Source organism: Crocodylus porosus, unplaced genomic scaffold (genome assembly GCF_001723895.1).
Source record: "Crocodylus porosus isolate Cpor-Errol unplaced genomic scaffold, CroPor_comp1, whole genome shotgun sequence".
NCBI lineage: Eukaryota > Metazoa > Chordata > Crocodylia > Crocodylidae > Crocodylus > Crocodylus porosus.
The window spans coordinates 98,767,110-98,782,723 of NW_017728886.1; the positions used below are offsets into that span (position 1 = coordinate 98,767,110).

Sequence of the window (15,614 nt, forward strand, 5' to 3'; positions counted from 1 at the left end):
AAAAAAAAAAATGAAAAGCTTAGCAAGGAACGTAACATGAATAGGTCTCTGGCTTGTACAAGAATCAGTGAGCAGTACTTAGCGCATGGGCAACAAACTAGCTATAAAGAATGAACAGGTGACTAGGATAGGATACCAAGCTTTACACAGGTGCAAAATAGATGTTTTTTCTAACACTGGAAATGTTTGGGGGGATGTAAAGGCATTATGTATTGTCAAGTTCCAGCCAACGTTAATATGCTGCGAACAGCTACCAGTAATTACTAAGTGGCATTAAACTTAAGTGATCTATCACTGATTTTACTCTATACTTACAAGGGTAAGGAAATATTAAAATAGAGTAAAGTTTATGAATATGCATAACATGAAGATTGTGTACAAGATATAAGAAGGGCATTCTTGGGAGGCCAGAGTAAGAAAGAGATGGAAAGACAGCCGAGTGACTGCTATGCTGTCCACTGGCTCCAAGGACTTCACATACAACATATAAGCAACTAACGGAACAATTAATGCTTATTGCATCTAGCTGCTCTTTTATTTCCCAATTTGCTCTTATGGCATTTAGTTTTAGAATTTAATAAAGGTGTAACCCATGTGGCAGCCCAATAGTTGCCACCCCTGCTCAATATCAGGGATGGTGTGGTGAGAGTGGGACAGGGCTTCCTGTCAGCACCAATTTACTTTCCAGCCAGTCCCTGCTCCCCACAGAGCAGCTCATGGTCCCAAAAAGGTCTAACACTTAACCGATTTAACTATTTACACTTTATTTACAAATCAAGAATAACAGAATAATAGGAAAGCTTATTTACAAGTGAACTTAAATGGCATAATCAGAATCACAAAACAAACCAGAATGCATTAGTCAACCCTTGACTCGAGAACCACAGGTAGGGTAACTGGCAGCTTTCAGCCACTGCTGAGATGCTACCACAGGGAAGCAAGGTGGTCACCCCCTGCAGCTCCAACAGGCTTCCCAATAAGCAACAGACTGCAACAAGTTAAGCTCTTCTAGGCTGCAGCAATCAAACTGTATTAAACCCCAACCTGGCCAAAGAGGCTGAAGGGTGACCCTCTGTGGCAACAAAAAAGGCAAGCAACAGAGTAGGTGCCTGCAGCAATCAGCATGACCCAAGCACAAAGCTCAGGGACTCCATCCAATGACAATCAGCTGCAGAATAAGGGACAGGACTGAGTCCCCTCTGGGGCAGTCAGTGTCAGGGGATCAGCAGCACCAGCTCTCTGCCCCAAGCCCTGGCTGCTGATCCCTTTCTGCTGCAGGGCTGAAGGCAGGGCCGACTGCCCCAGCTGCTTCTCCCGGGGTCTTCAAGGCTCTTCAGAGGGGTCTCTGCTCCCTATGCTGGGTCAGCTCACCCCAGCTCTTCTTAGGCCTCCTGTGTCATTCCCCAGAGTCACTATCAGCAGCTCCCCCAGGCCAGATCGGCTGCTGCTTTTATCCCCTCTGGCAATCCCTCCCTGGCTTGCAAACCAGCCAACCAGGGCTCAGGGTGGAGGGCCCCCAACCCCAGCCATCCCCTTTCCATGAGACTGAGAGGATTTACAACCCCTTCTTTCAATTGGCTTCTCCTTTTCCACAGGGCAGGGCTCCCCTGCTCTACCTTTGGGGTCGTTCAGAGTTCACTGGGACCATTTCTAGCCCAGGGTAAGTATCTCAAGCCAATCTGGTGAGACCACATTGGCAGCCTGTTACAAAAGTTTGCATTCAAGTTACCTGTCTTCACAGATAACCCTCTGCAAGATATTGTAAATACAAGATTTATTTAATGACCAGAGCCAAGCCTTTTGAAATACAAGAATCCCAGATTTAATTCTACTAGAGGCTACATCTTGGGGTACTCAACTCAGTACTCTGTCACAGCCATGTGAAGTTAAGCAGCGACTAAGTCACTTCTGTGATTCAGTTTGAGTCTTAAAATTTACCCTTTATTAAACACAGATCATAGAACTTCTCTGCTTCTTAGGGGTCTTAAGACCTATATTTTTTTTAAAAAATTAGATCCTTACACTACAGAAATATGCACCATGTAAGTAACTTAAGAAATATTTGCACACACCTGTCTAATCACATAGCGATCTGATAACTTTTTATTCAACACCCTTTTACACATTACAAATAGCCCACTTGTCCCTAATCTCCACAAAAAACAAGTTGCCTGTCAGTTTAACGCAAAATAAAATATCACTTTTTCTTAATAAATGAAAATGTTGCTTAAATAATACTTAGTTTGTGTTTTACAGTTCTTAGTCTCCAAAAACACAAGCACAGCAGCACACACACTTATGGAGTTTTATGATATCAAATTAATCTCTATTGCCACACTTTTCTGGAATTTTACAATCAAAGTGAATCACTGAAAGTATTACAAAAAAACTCCTTTCTTCACCAAATTTCTTTAGATCTTATACCTTGTTTCTGGCCGGTACTTTTTTCAGTTACACTCTATTAATTTTTTGTATACTTTTTTTTTCCTGCTGCAAGCTGCTCAAATGTAATAACTGCACCCGGAAACTGGATGTGCCTTTAGGCCACACACCAGGAAGACATGACCCTGTGGAGACTTTCCTAAGAATGCCAGGACCTTCTCCTTCTGCAATCACGGGTTAACATTCTAGGAACCTAGGTCAGGTAAATTCTAGTTTGTTTGAATGAACAATTTCTTCTTAGATAAAAAAGGTGAGCCAACCATTTCTGAGGCATTTGAAAGCATAAGAAAATTATTACAGATTCATCAAGGGGGAAATCTGCCACTGCTGGAGTGGGGGCTGTATCACTCCTAGGAACTCCATCCTGCAATTGCAGATTTTTTATTTTATTGTTTTAAAAAAAGATGACTTGATTTTCTACAAGTTAACCTGTTCATCTTGTTCGTGCCCAAAGAAAGAAAATCAAATAGCCAGAAAATAAACCCACTACTCTAAATCTTAACCAGGCAAACTAGGAATCTTGTTCTCATTAATGTTAGTTCTATGGCCAGAGGATATTTCAACATTGCCATAGTTATCAGATTAAAACCATACACTTCACATTTTTTAACAGTGTATAGCAGGGGTTTTCAACTGGGGGTACACGTACCCCGGGGGGACTTTGCAAGGCCCCAGGGGGTATGCAGCACCGGCACAGAGCAGCTGACACCACTTCCGGTTCCGCTGCCAGCACTTCCAGTTTCATGGCGGCAGGACGCACCACAGGCAGGTGGTGCAGAGCAGGCATGGAGGCCAGGTCAGGGCTGTGTGTGCATCTAGCTGATCTGCTCCTGCTGGGGGTCAGTCCCAAGCGGGCCCTGCGCGCACTGGGGCAGAGCTCTGCTCGCAGTGGTGAGGAGGTGCCACAGGATGCGTAGGCTCCAGGCTGCTGTGGAGCGGGTGCTGACTGGATCAGAGCGGCACGCACAGGGGATTCCAACGCACACCCCACCATACCCATAAACCCTCCCCCACAAACCCCACACAATCACACACCCCACCAACACTGCATCCCTCACATCCCTGCCCACACACATTTGCCCTACACATACCCATGGGTCTCTGGGGGGAGTCCCACTCACTACTACCCACACGCACCTCACCACAGATACTCTCCCAGCCACCCTCCCCCTTCACACATCCCTCAAACACAATACCCACCTACACCTACAAACACCTCCCCCGACAAACTCCCATACCCTATTCCCCCACAATATACAAGATTAAGACTTTATTCTGAGCTATTATGTAATCACCTTTATATATATATATATGAGATGGAAACACACACAAATCGGGCCAAAAAAAAATCTTTAAATAAAATTAAAATATGTTATTGTGGATGTCAGGATTTTTGGTATATAATTTGGGGGGGTTTTCTGGTTCCAAGGTGGCAAACCCCTTTCTCAAAAGGAGGACTTCCAGGGCAAGGGCAGGGACTTCATTACATTAAATTTTAATACAACTAAAATTAATATAACCTACATTGTACTATTACATTAATATAACTTGCATTAAATTTTAATATAACTTAACCAAGGTTGAAAAGATGCCACATTAGACCTAACGAGTCATTCAAAGCCAACTATCACTAGTGCTTCTAAGCAGCTGTCATTTGCTTCTGGCAAAGTGCTCCTTCAGCTGCCTATCAGCTACTTTTTTCAAACCATTATTCAAAATAAGAAACTGGACTATTATCATGGGCATTTTTATTCAGCACTTGCAGTTTTCACAGGTTTTTCCTGCATCCCACTTTCCTAGGGAGCAAAACCGAACCTCTAATAAAGACAAAGGTGTCAAACTCACAAGGTGCCCCAGGCCACATCTGCAGGGAAGGACTCTTCACAGGACAGATTCAGCCCAGGGCATTGGGGCAGCTGCCATAGGCACCACAGAGTAGCAGCAGTGGTGATGGCAAGGAGTCTGAAGACAGTGGCAGAGACAGCAAAGAGGCAGGAGGCAGCAAAGAATCCAAGGGAGGAGGTCAGGGTGTGTAGCACTGGTCTAAGACTGGGGTGACTAGACAAGCTCACCTCTAATAGCCATGGCCAGCAGAGCCAAAAGCCCCCAAATTCTGTGGCAGGTCATGCCCCTCAACTTCTGGTGGTCTACCAGTCACCCACTGGGCACAGAGAGGCCCCCAAAGGCCAGGTGTTTGACAACTCTTAAACTACAGTCCGAGTCAGAGAGTCAAGACTCTTTGGGTGGGTCCCCACATGCAGGGGCATGTAGTTTGTGGTGCCACAAACTGCATGCAGGGAATGTAAAAATGTATGCTGTGCTGCAAATTCACAGCACAGTGGCAACATTTGCTACCTGGAAATCCCGGTAGCAAAAAAACAACAAAAAACCAACAAACACTCCAGGGGAAAAGGCGGTGCAAAGCACACATAAATAGCACACTGCTGGGGCCAGCACTCCCTTGGACAATTTGCTGTGCACCAAAGCATTCATGCAGGGGTGCATGATGGGTTACAAAGTAGCAGCACAAATTTAAGCCAGGGCTATTTGTGCCTCTACAAGTATATGCACCTGCACATGGGGACCCACCCTTTAGGTTCAAACCCTAAGATCAGTAATTTACAAGATGACAGGGATGACATTTAGACTCTAAATAGGGAGAAAAACAATGAAATAACAAGACTTCATGGCTGTGTCATGATGCATCTGGAACTATATGGAGGGTAAGTGTATTTACAGGGTAGAACCTACTCCCTTTTGGTCAACAGGAGTTTTACCCTGAACTTCAGTAGGAACAGACAGGTTCAATACATCCAAAACACGGTAAGGAACTAGTTATTTGAACTTTGCTGAACTTTAAATATTTGAGGGAAAGGTCTGGCTAACCAAGAAAGTATGTAAACAAGCTGGGTCACTGTCAATGCATCTTACTGCCCTCTACAGGATGCACTTGGAATTTCTGCATTTTGTGTTCTGTATACACAACTGGATCAATAAATTTCTATTGATTTTGTAATAGAACACTGCATTTTTCATGTTTTTCACATAAAAAAAACGATTATCAAAAAACCAAAACAAACAAGAGGAATCTAGAAACAGAAGCTGCTACTATAGCTCAAAGTGGTAGTTCTACTGACCTATATGCTGTCAAGGGCTGCATTCTCTAGCTGGACTGAATATCCCATCATGCACTGCAGTCACTGTGCAAGACAGAAGAGCATGGTATATGCAGGCAGCAGCAGTCTGTGCAGAAGGCCCAGCTCAAGGGGGAAAAAAAGTAATCAGTAGGCACATAAACTATAGCTCCCATGCAGTATCACAAAGGGATTCTGAAGTCAGAACATCTTGGTTCTCACCAACAATTTTTGATTTCACCCAAAAGGCAAAGATTCCCATAGAATAAAACCCATTTTCTAATCCAACCCCGCTGCAAATAATATATTGACAATATATTATGACTATGAGATTTGGTCAAAAAAAAAAAAATAATCAAAAATTTTCAGAAAGGGACAAATTTTTCTTGAAAATTTCCAGTGAAAACAGTACATGAAGAATCAAATGAGATTTTGGAGCCTCAAGAACCTAATGAGGTACTAACCTACATTTTTATCTTCCACCTCCATTGCGGGGGGAGGGGAAACCTATGAACCCGTGGATTTCTGACACTTGGAAAAAAAATATGAATAGAGAAATGTGTCACTGAATAAAGGAATTTGATCACTTCACCCACAATTCTACTGAGGTCCCTTTCAAAGTCGTTCACAACTTAACTGCTTCAAGGACGTAAGAGGAAATTTGGAGATAAAGTACTGAGACAAAAATAAAAATGCAAGTGGTGGCTGACAGTATAGAATGGATATGAAAAAGGTGGCAATCAAAAGAAACTGACTAGTATGGACACCATGCACTATGGGAATTTTCATGATTATTGTCCCAACGTTACCAACAGCTTATGTCTGTTGGTAGTCAGGTACAGGACCTCAGTACCATACATTTCTAAAAATCTCTCTTGTTACCACACTAGCATTTAGAAAGACTGAAGTTTAATGTCAACCACAAAAGTTGCTGGTAAAGGCTTAGAAAGATCAATATTTAAACTACCAGGGTTTTTCTACTCACAGGTGTTTTAAACTTCATGTCCAGTTTGGTCAAAGACAATTCTAAATGTAGGAAGCACGTCAATGGACCTTTAGATGTAGGTAAATGTTTACAGGGTTAGGCTCAAAGGCAATACCATCCAAACAAAGGACTGGCAAAGACAAGAAGTTCACAAAACATTTTCAAGTGGTTACCACATAGAAGAGAGAGTGAGTAACAAAGCAACAACGTGAAAGAGGGATATTAATGTCATTAACATACAGAACATAAAAAGGCCTTCAAAATGAAACGAAACAGCTGGAGAGGACCTGGAGTAATGCAGCGGAGAGCACCTGCTGAAAGAGAACACCTGCAACATAACAAATACACACAGGACAGAGAGGTCTTTAGAATTACTATGTTTTCTTGAACTGAGTCATGTCTTTCAACAATCATAACATGTGATCCATCAATATTTTCTTACCCATTTTATTTATGGATCAAGGAAGTATCTATAGATGAGAAATAGACATGTCATTGACAACTGAAAGATGCAGTATTACTTCTTCAGACCACACTCAAATTGCAATAGCTCAGTGACATGAGCAAAACTCAGGTACTTCTAGTTTTAGAGTAGGCAGTTTATTCAGTTAAGCCTGAAGGGAAGGGATGAGGAATGAGAGGCAGTCAACACATGCACATACTAAAGCCACACAGCCCATCACTGAAAACCTACCAGCCCAACAGCTAGATCTTGCAGATCTAACTCGGTCAGAACACCTACTGAAGTCAATGGAATTCCCCCCACCCATACCAAAGTATGCCATACGGCACCTGCACTTTGGTCTCAAAGCAAAGTAAAGTCACACTACCAGGAGAATAAAAACAATTCTGAAGGCACAGGGTCCACAATAATAAACTAAATGATTACTGCTTTTTTATGGTTGCCAACGAGAGATAACACTCATTGGAAAATATGCAAATATTAGGAAACACTGATTGTCAAAACACTGGGAAGAGGTAGCCTGCATTCAAAAGAAGTATTTGCTGAGTTTTTCAACTATGATTTTAATATTTAATCATTTAAGTCAACAGCAACAAACAACTGCAGAGATAGACAAGTTCCACTGCCTGGCTTACTTATCCATAGCAACTGGATCTGTATTTATGAATTAAAATTAAGTAACTCATTCAACAGACCCAAAGAGAACAGTTTGTTACTGAAATCTAGACAAAAGGTGTTCTCTGATGATATTTTATTATGTAATACTGTACCACTATCTGGCAAAAAAAACTGTGAACAGTCTGAAACCAAATGTATTTGGATTAAAGAGGTCTACTGCAGGCTGAGATGCACCAATGTGTGCAGTGAGGGAATTGTGTGTTCTCATTGTCTTGGGCCTAAAAAAACCCATGCTAGATAGGATACAGTTTGTTCTCATACTGGCTATTCAGGATTCTGACATCTGCTAGGCAAATGTTCTGTCACAATCCACTGCTTTCACCTAGTTATTTAAAAGTATGGGCCATATCTGTGGCCTGTACATGCACTGCTGATGTAAGCTTGTTTCCTTTGGCCCCACTCTGGTCCATGGGTGAAATTCACACTCAGGTACTAGCACACCAGGGGAAAAAAACCTGTTTCTGTGTTCTGGATAAACTGCAGCCTTTGAGAGCAGTCTCACCTGTAAATTGGCATGCAGCCCCGAAGTCCTCCAAGGCACCAACACAAGTATTCTGCCATGTCATATACATTTTCAAGATTTCAAATGGTTTCCCCTGCACACATGGGAAGGAAACCAGACCTGACAATGTTCCTTCATGACAAAATAGTGCAAGACAGAAACCCAGCAAAAAATCATCCACTGGTCAGTGCAAGGGTCCTAATTTACTCAATTTTCATAAATGTACTACAGAAAGGTCCTAGACTCTAGGCTCTTTGGCATTCTGGTGCAAGTCGCTCCCCAATCTTTTCTGTTGAATCTAGTTTGCTTTGAATGAAAAATTATTCACAGGGTGAGAAAAGAAAAAAAAAAAATTGACTGCATGCTTAGCTCATAGGCTGTGGCACACCCCAAGCATATGAGATACCAAGGTTCAAGCCCCTGCTCTGCCCTTTGTTCAAATCCCAGCGGAGCGCCCCAGTGATGGCTATAGTCGCTCTATTTGGCCTAATTAATATTGAATTGTTTGCCTAACAGCTCCAAAAGGAAAGAGACCTTGACACTATAGCCTACTACAGTGGTCACCAACCAATAGATCTCAATCCACCGGTAGATCTCAGAGCCTCTTGGAGTCAATCCAAGGCTGGGGTGGGCGAGCTGAATACCCATGTGCATGCATGCACATGCCCCAGCCCAGCAAGTGAGTCTGTGGGCGGGGACTAGATTGAGGCCACCGCATGGTAAAGGACAGTGCCAGAGGCAGGAGCAGGGGTAGGCTAAGTGGGGCCGAGTAGGACTTACCTTGCTGAGGAGGCATGTCCCCAGATAATCTTTTTCTCAATCTGCCCCTTCCCCCCCAACCAGCTTACCTGCTGGACTGGGGGGGGGGGGGGGGGGGGGGGGGGGGGGGGGGCAGCAGCAGCGCACAGTGGATCTTGGGGTGCTTTTAAATGCCAAAGGTGATCTCCTACTTAAAAAGGTTGCAGACCACTAGCCTACTGGTTAGGGCAGTCATCTGTGCTAAGCTCTGGGCTACTGGTTCTGCTAAAACAAGTCTCTCCGGACACATCCTGAACATAAATCGCATTGAAGCTGGTATTTCTTCAAGGAAAGGCTGGGACTTTAGTAAGCACAATAATTCCTGATGCTCAATCTCTCCATAAGATGGGCTAAGACAAAAGCAGGCTCACCTCTTCCCTCTCTCCTTTCAGCCAGGTGACAGCCAAGTGGAGCAACCTTACTGGATCCAAGTATATATAAAATGCCCTTTGCTCATTCCTTGTCACCATGGTGTTAGTAGTATTTAGATTATAGCACTCTCCAAAGACCTCAAATCAGAAAAACACCCCATTGCACTGGGTGCTACATGAATACATGGGAGAAGATGGTCTCTTCTGTGAAAGATTTATGATTCAACTTCAGACAAGACAAGTGTAGACAATAATAGAGGTAATAGGAGAGGAAAGATAAGGATAACAGTGGCAGGGGATAGGTGGTCATAGATAAGCTACATCACAAGTATTGAATTTCATATATATATGTGATAGATATCAATAATAATATTATCCATAACCATTGCTCACAATTGACCTACTCATTTAGTTCTTTTATCAGGAACCAATGAAGCATCGTATTGTTATATAGTTAAAAACAATTCAAGTAAAAATAAAGACGAACAAATCTGAGCATCATTTAAGGAACTGGAAAATACCTGAGTGGTAAGCTAGTAAGTGGACTTTTCACATGACTTTACACTATTGGGATCTTTGTGGCATACTTACAACATAAAATCCAGAAATGTAATTTTTAAGTATATTGCCATGGAATGCCACTTACCCAAAGTCCATAAATAAACACAGCCCCTGTTCTTCAAGAGGCGAAATGCACATAAATTTAAGTGCATGAACATATTTACTTCAGCAAACTGATGCACATGTTTCACGAATGTTTCACTACGCCCTCCTAGATTAAGTCCATAACTAGGTCTTTAAATCAAAACAGGATGTCTTTTCTAAAAGATCTGCTTTAGTACAGACAGCAGTTATGACTTGATACAGAAATGACTGGGTGAGGTTCAATGGTCTGTTTTATGCAGAATGTCAAACTACGTATAAGAACAGCCCCTTCTGGCCTTAAAATGTATAGAACTACTAAAAATAGATCAGATTCTAAATCTGGTTTGCATACGAAGAGAACAACATAAAATACACCAATCACTTATCTTTTAAGAAACTTTCACCACTAACGAGCAAGAAATCTCTTGACGTGTAAAAACGGCCTTTCTGGATGCAGCAGGGCACAACATGCACCTATTTTTACTGTTAATGGAAGACTTATCTTTTGAAAGAGCATTTGAGAAAAAGTTCAAGTCACTACTGAAGTTAGCAGATGAATTTGGCTGACCAAGTTTTAATAAGAAACAAATACTAAATGCTCTCCATTTAACTGCGCTCAAGCAGAATAAACAACAATTTTCTATTAAAAATATTCCACTGTAATTACTGTAGAATAAATTGCAAAGCTAAGAATATGCAGGTCATTTTCAAGACAGATGTATGCATAGTCCCTCTGAGTTTAAAAAAAAAAAAGTATTTTTCTAGAACAATAGTATTATGCACAGGTGCACCAATATATCAGTTGCATATTGGACTGGCACCAACAGGAAAATTAATATTACCAGCAATCAGCTTTTTTGGCTGATAATGTCACCGATAAATGCTGCATACATGCACACAGCCGCAGCATGCATGCAGCCAGGAATGCAGCCTGGCAGCTTGGGGAAGGGGCATAGGTAGGGAATGGGGGGGGCAGGGAGCAAATCGTGGACTCTCACAGTGAGGGAGGGAGTGGGGCAGGGGCTGGCCAGTGAAAATGAGTCTGCTAATTATTTTGCTTTTAATATTTTTTCTTGGCTGGGAGGAACAAAGGTAAAACAGTATAATAGGGAGAAAACAAACCAATAGAAACTGTATGCATAGTTTAATTTTTTTCAAGTAAAAGAGAAGGAAGAGTTGACTGCTCACTATGTCTGCAGCATATGTTTCACAAACCAAACTGTCCAAATTAAAACCACTATCTTGAAACAAAATATAAAAGTTTTTTTAATTGAAGATATGCCAAACACCACAACTGGCGTGTTTTCAGGAGAGTCGTTACTGCTCTGTTTTCTCTGCATACCTACCCTGCCTTTTCACTGTATCAATCAGCACAGTATGCATAATCCATGATCCACAGTCTTGGTAAAAAGGCACCCCAAATCATGCACATTAAATTTGGTTTGCACAGCATTTGGTTAGTGCTTGGATGTTCCACATCCATCTCATCTCCTAGTAAATCAATGCAAGAATGAAAGAAAGGTTAGAACTATGGCAAAGCTATGGAATAAGCACCCCTAGATATATGCTCTCCATACATCACTATTCTTTCTTTCTCCCTCCCCTAAAGTTGCACAGAAATACATTCCTAAATAGATTAAACTTCCTTTTCTGCCATCCCCCAAGCTAAAGAGTGTCCATATAGTTTACGGAACTACAAAGGCACAAACTAAACCATAATAGCATCCTCCCTTCCACTGTCTCTGCTGCTGCTTAATTCCTCAGATCTTTGCCAGGGGAGGTGGACTGCAAGCAAGCTGCATCAACACACCTGTCCATTAGATTATCACTGCAAATCAATCTGTCACCTTAAGCCTTGAGCAATTCATTACCTCCATCCTGTTATCACATAGGTCTGCACCCTGGGGATAATCAGATAGCAGCGGGGGCAGAAAAGAATAGTAAAGGCCTGGTCCCTGTGAAGAAAGGCAATACTAATTCCATATCAACAACATATCCCTACAATAGACCCCGCAGGCCATGGAAATTATGTCCTACTACATCAAGCACAGAGGAGAAATCCTCCCACTGAACCCAGAGAGAGTGTATAAGGCCAGCTAAGAGTGTACTTTTCAAGACTGACCCTATGCACAAAATTTGCAACCTTGAAAGCAAAGCTACATTGTGAAATGCACATACAAAGGCGATGGATTACCAAGCATGGAAAAACGCACTTTAAACATATCAATCTATTACCACACCATTTAAGTGATTATTGCTGCAGACCTGCCCATACTGCCATAAAGATAATATGAGCTAACCCAGTCCCTAATTTACCATGTACACCACATTGTGTTTATGTTGCAGTTCTATAGGCTGGACTGAATGATTATTTTTAAAGGCCTCAACAGATACACGGAAGTATGCTCCTGGCATGGGATACTAAAAAGAGGGGCAGGAGAGGCCTTCATCCCCAGGTGTAAGATATCATTCTCTAGGGTGCTGAAATGTAATTCATTTTTCAGTTTTAGACAAGTACAAACCACACTTAGGGAATGCTGCCTACCCACTGTTTATCAGCCTTGAGATTTTCAGGCCACATCACTTCCTTTCTTTACTAATGTACTTTATAGCAAATCCTGATCCAGCTGCACAACTCCAGAGGTGAGAAGGGTATTTCTCAGGGGGAACAGAAATGGGTTTCAGGGTGTGTGGTCATCAAGCCTCCCCTCCCATCTACCAGGATGTTACACCAATGGACACACAGTCACAGAACCACTGGCCACGTGCTGCCTTTTCTGGAATACATCACACTATGGCAATACACACAGACCCCTCTACTCCTGTCCTCCCACCCCAAATACCAGTCAAGCCTCATTCACCCAGTGAAGCTGGCTGGCTCCGGGCCTGATGTTCCCAGATGAGAAAGAATAGAATTTGTCCCACTCAAAAATCCAAGGTTTAAATCCAAACATTAAGTCATTCTCATGCCATGTTTATGAGGTAGGTAAATTCTACCAGTCAGTGTCAGAGTTGGGAATGGAAACTAGTGGTCCATATTCTAACCAACTCAATTCTGGAGGGAAAAAAAAATGCACAGAAATTTCATGCGTGCCAAACAGGATGCATTGTATTCTTCACATCACAAGGACAGGGGGTGCTGGTGATCTACAAAACAATTTATCAGTCACAACTCCAAAGAATACCCAATTTCCGGTAGCAAAGCTGGGGTGCAAAACATGTCACCCTCCAATATGTAGCCAAATTTAGGACTGGAGGACTTTAGTATCTTCTTCAAGTACCTCCCATAGCAATGGCACAATCAACAAAACACAGACCTGAACCCCAGCCCTATCTCCTCACCACCAGGTGTCAGGGTACATATGTAGCAAATGTTTGAGGGCAAATCAACCTTTCATTTCAAGATTGTGAATGAGGATAAGGCAACTCTGCAACCTGCAGCTAACAGCTTGATTTGGCCACTGGAACTTGGGCAAAATCTGCCCCCCTTGAAGTCAGTATGAAATCGGAGTCCTTGGGCCCAATACAAAGCCCTGGATCTCCCTGCCCAGTAGTCCTTATAAAAGCAGATGCACAATTCTGTTCTAACAGAAATAATATTCTGTGATGTCTAAACCAATTCACTTAAATGTACACATTTTCCTAGATTTGTTTTCCCTTCAGCAGATCTCTTGTAATTGCAGGGCTCTTCACCATTTTATTTATCTTTTGTTAAAGTCCCCGTAAGGCTTTTTGTTTGGAAATACACAAAGAAGTAGACTAACAATGTATTTATTCAGTGATCTGAAAACATTTTTTAATTGTTAGCTCACTAGTTCCGTGACATTAATGTTATTAGCTGCATTTTACAGTTGAGGAAACTTAAACACAAAGAGATGAAGCGATTCCCATGGAATTTTAAAACCAAAGGAGACTATTGTGATTATCTACCCTGCTCTCCCGCATTTTACATAGGCACCTGCATCTGATTGCTATGACTTGAGATTAAACTACAACAGATCTATCAGGGAGATATTCAATCTTGATCAAAACAAAACAAAAAAATGCTAAGGAATGGAATACCATCCAAGCTCACCCAGAAAGCAACACAGACAACCAGCTTCATCCATGTCCTGATAATGCAATGTGCCAAAACGACTGGGAAAAAAGTTGAGACTATGTACTGCTAATTTAACAGCGTCCTTAAAAATTACTCTTTTGCTGACATTTAGCTGGGAAAGAATACCAGAAGCATACAAACTGCACTTAGGTGGAATGGGCATGAACTAAATTATTTGGGGCCTTTCTATGATTAAGTAATTGCAGCAGATGCATATGTATTAGGAAAACCAAATGTGTATTAATTTAACCTGTGGAAAGCTCCTGGGAATGAACTGTTCACCTAAGCAATCAAAGAACTGATATGTATTCCATTAAACACTAGCCATTAAATGCGACTGTTTTCCATATGTGACAAAACAATAACAAGCAAATGCTTTCTAACTGCTTAATATTAAAAAGCGCCAATAGTCCAAGTTATAGGTTAGGCAATAAATCCAAATTCTGAAAGGATCCTGCTCCAAATGAATTCAGTGACAAAAAGGAAGCAGTTTGGGGTACTATACAAGAGACATACAACAAATATAACAAATTTTCAATAGTGGTTCCTTTTGAAAATAACAAGGTGGGACAATGGCCAGTTGCAGTGTTTAGCACCAGCCAAAAGTTTCCTACCAAATTTCAAATAAATTACATGCTTCACAGCTACCGTTTTTCTGCTTCTGACTGTGGTTGAGTGCGTGCCTTGTAAAAGCTAAACACGGCTTCTACAAATGTAATGACGACCACTTCCAAGCACTTCTGAAAACAGAAAAATAACCAACTGCTAAACATGCAAACAGTATTCAAAATACAAAGCAGTATTTTGAATGGAATAAAATGCTATAATCATCACTTAATCCTAGGCTTGGAAATGTGAGGGAGTCATAATTTCTCACAACTCAAAACAAACTTATGTGAACAGGAGAGCATCTCTCCATTCATGGCATGGAGGCTCCAGAACTAAGGTCAGCCAAAACTTACTTAACGTACAACGCAATCTTACTTAACGTATGTGTTACATCTTATTTATATTCTGGGATTGCTGTCAAGCAGCCTGAGTCTGAGGTCCTTTTACAAGAAAAAAGGACCAATTCTTTCCAGAACTGAACTGCTCCCCACCTCCCTCTCAGCACTGGAAAAATGAAGCTGTAACGGTGTCAGCCCAGAGCCCCAGCTCAATATGAAGTCTCCTATAGGTGCTTACACGCTTCATTTTCACTTGTCAAAGCTTCAGTTGTAAAATCCAGCTCAACCGCAACCAGCACCATTCACCAAGCCTAGGGATCAACCCTGTGAAAACTGATTTTTCTCACTGGCCCCCTCACCAGTGGACACCGAGCCGGGGGGAGGGAAGGGAAGCATACATCCCGTTGACAAACTACTCCGTGCTTAGCAAGAGCGGCCTGGTCCCAAACGTGCCCTGCCCCCGCCTCGCCCTTCACATGCGACCGGGACCTACTCGCACGACCCCCTCGGCTGCACCGGCCCGGCGTCGCCTCCGCCCCCCCCTCCCACC

General features: G+C 42.2%; 1 protein-coding gene across 5 annotated transcripts in view; it reads right to left on the bottom strand.

Annotated features, from left to right (window-relative positions):
- TNS3 (tensin 3) overlaps positions 1 to 15,614 on the bottom strand; it is a 342,744-nt gene that overhangs the window by 326,607 nt on the left and 523 nt on the right. The gene's annotated exons all lie outside the window — the stretch shown is intronic.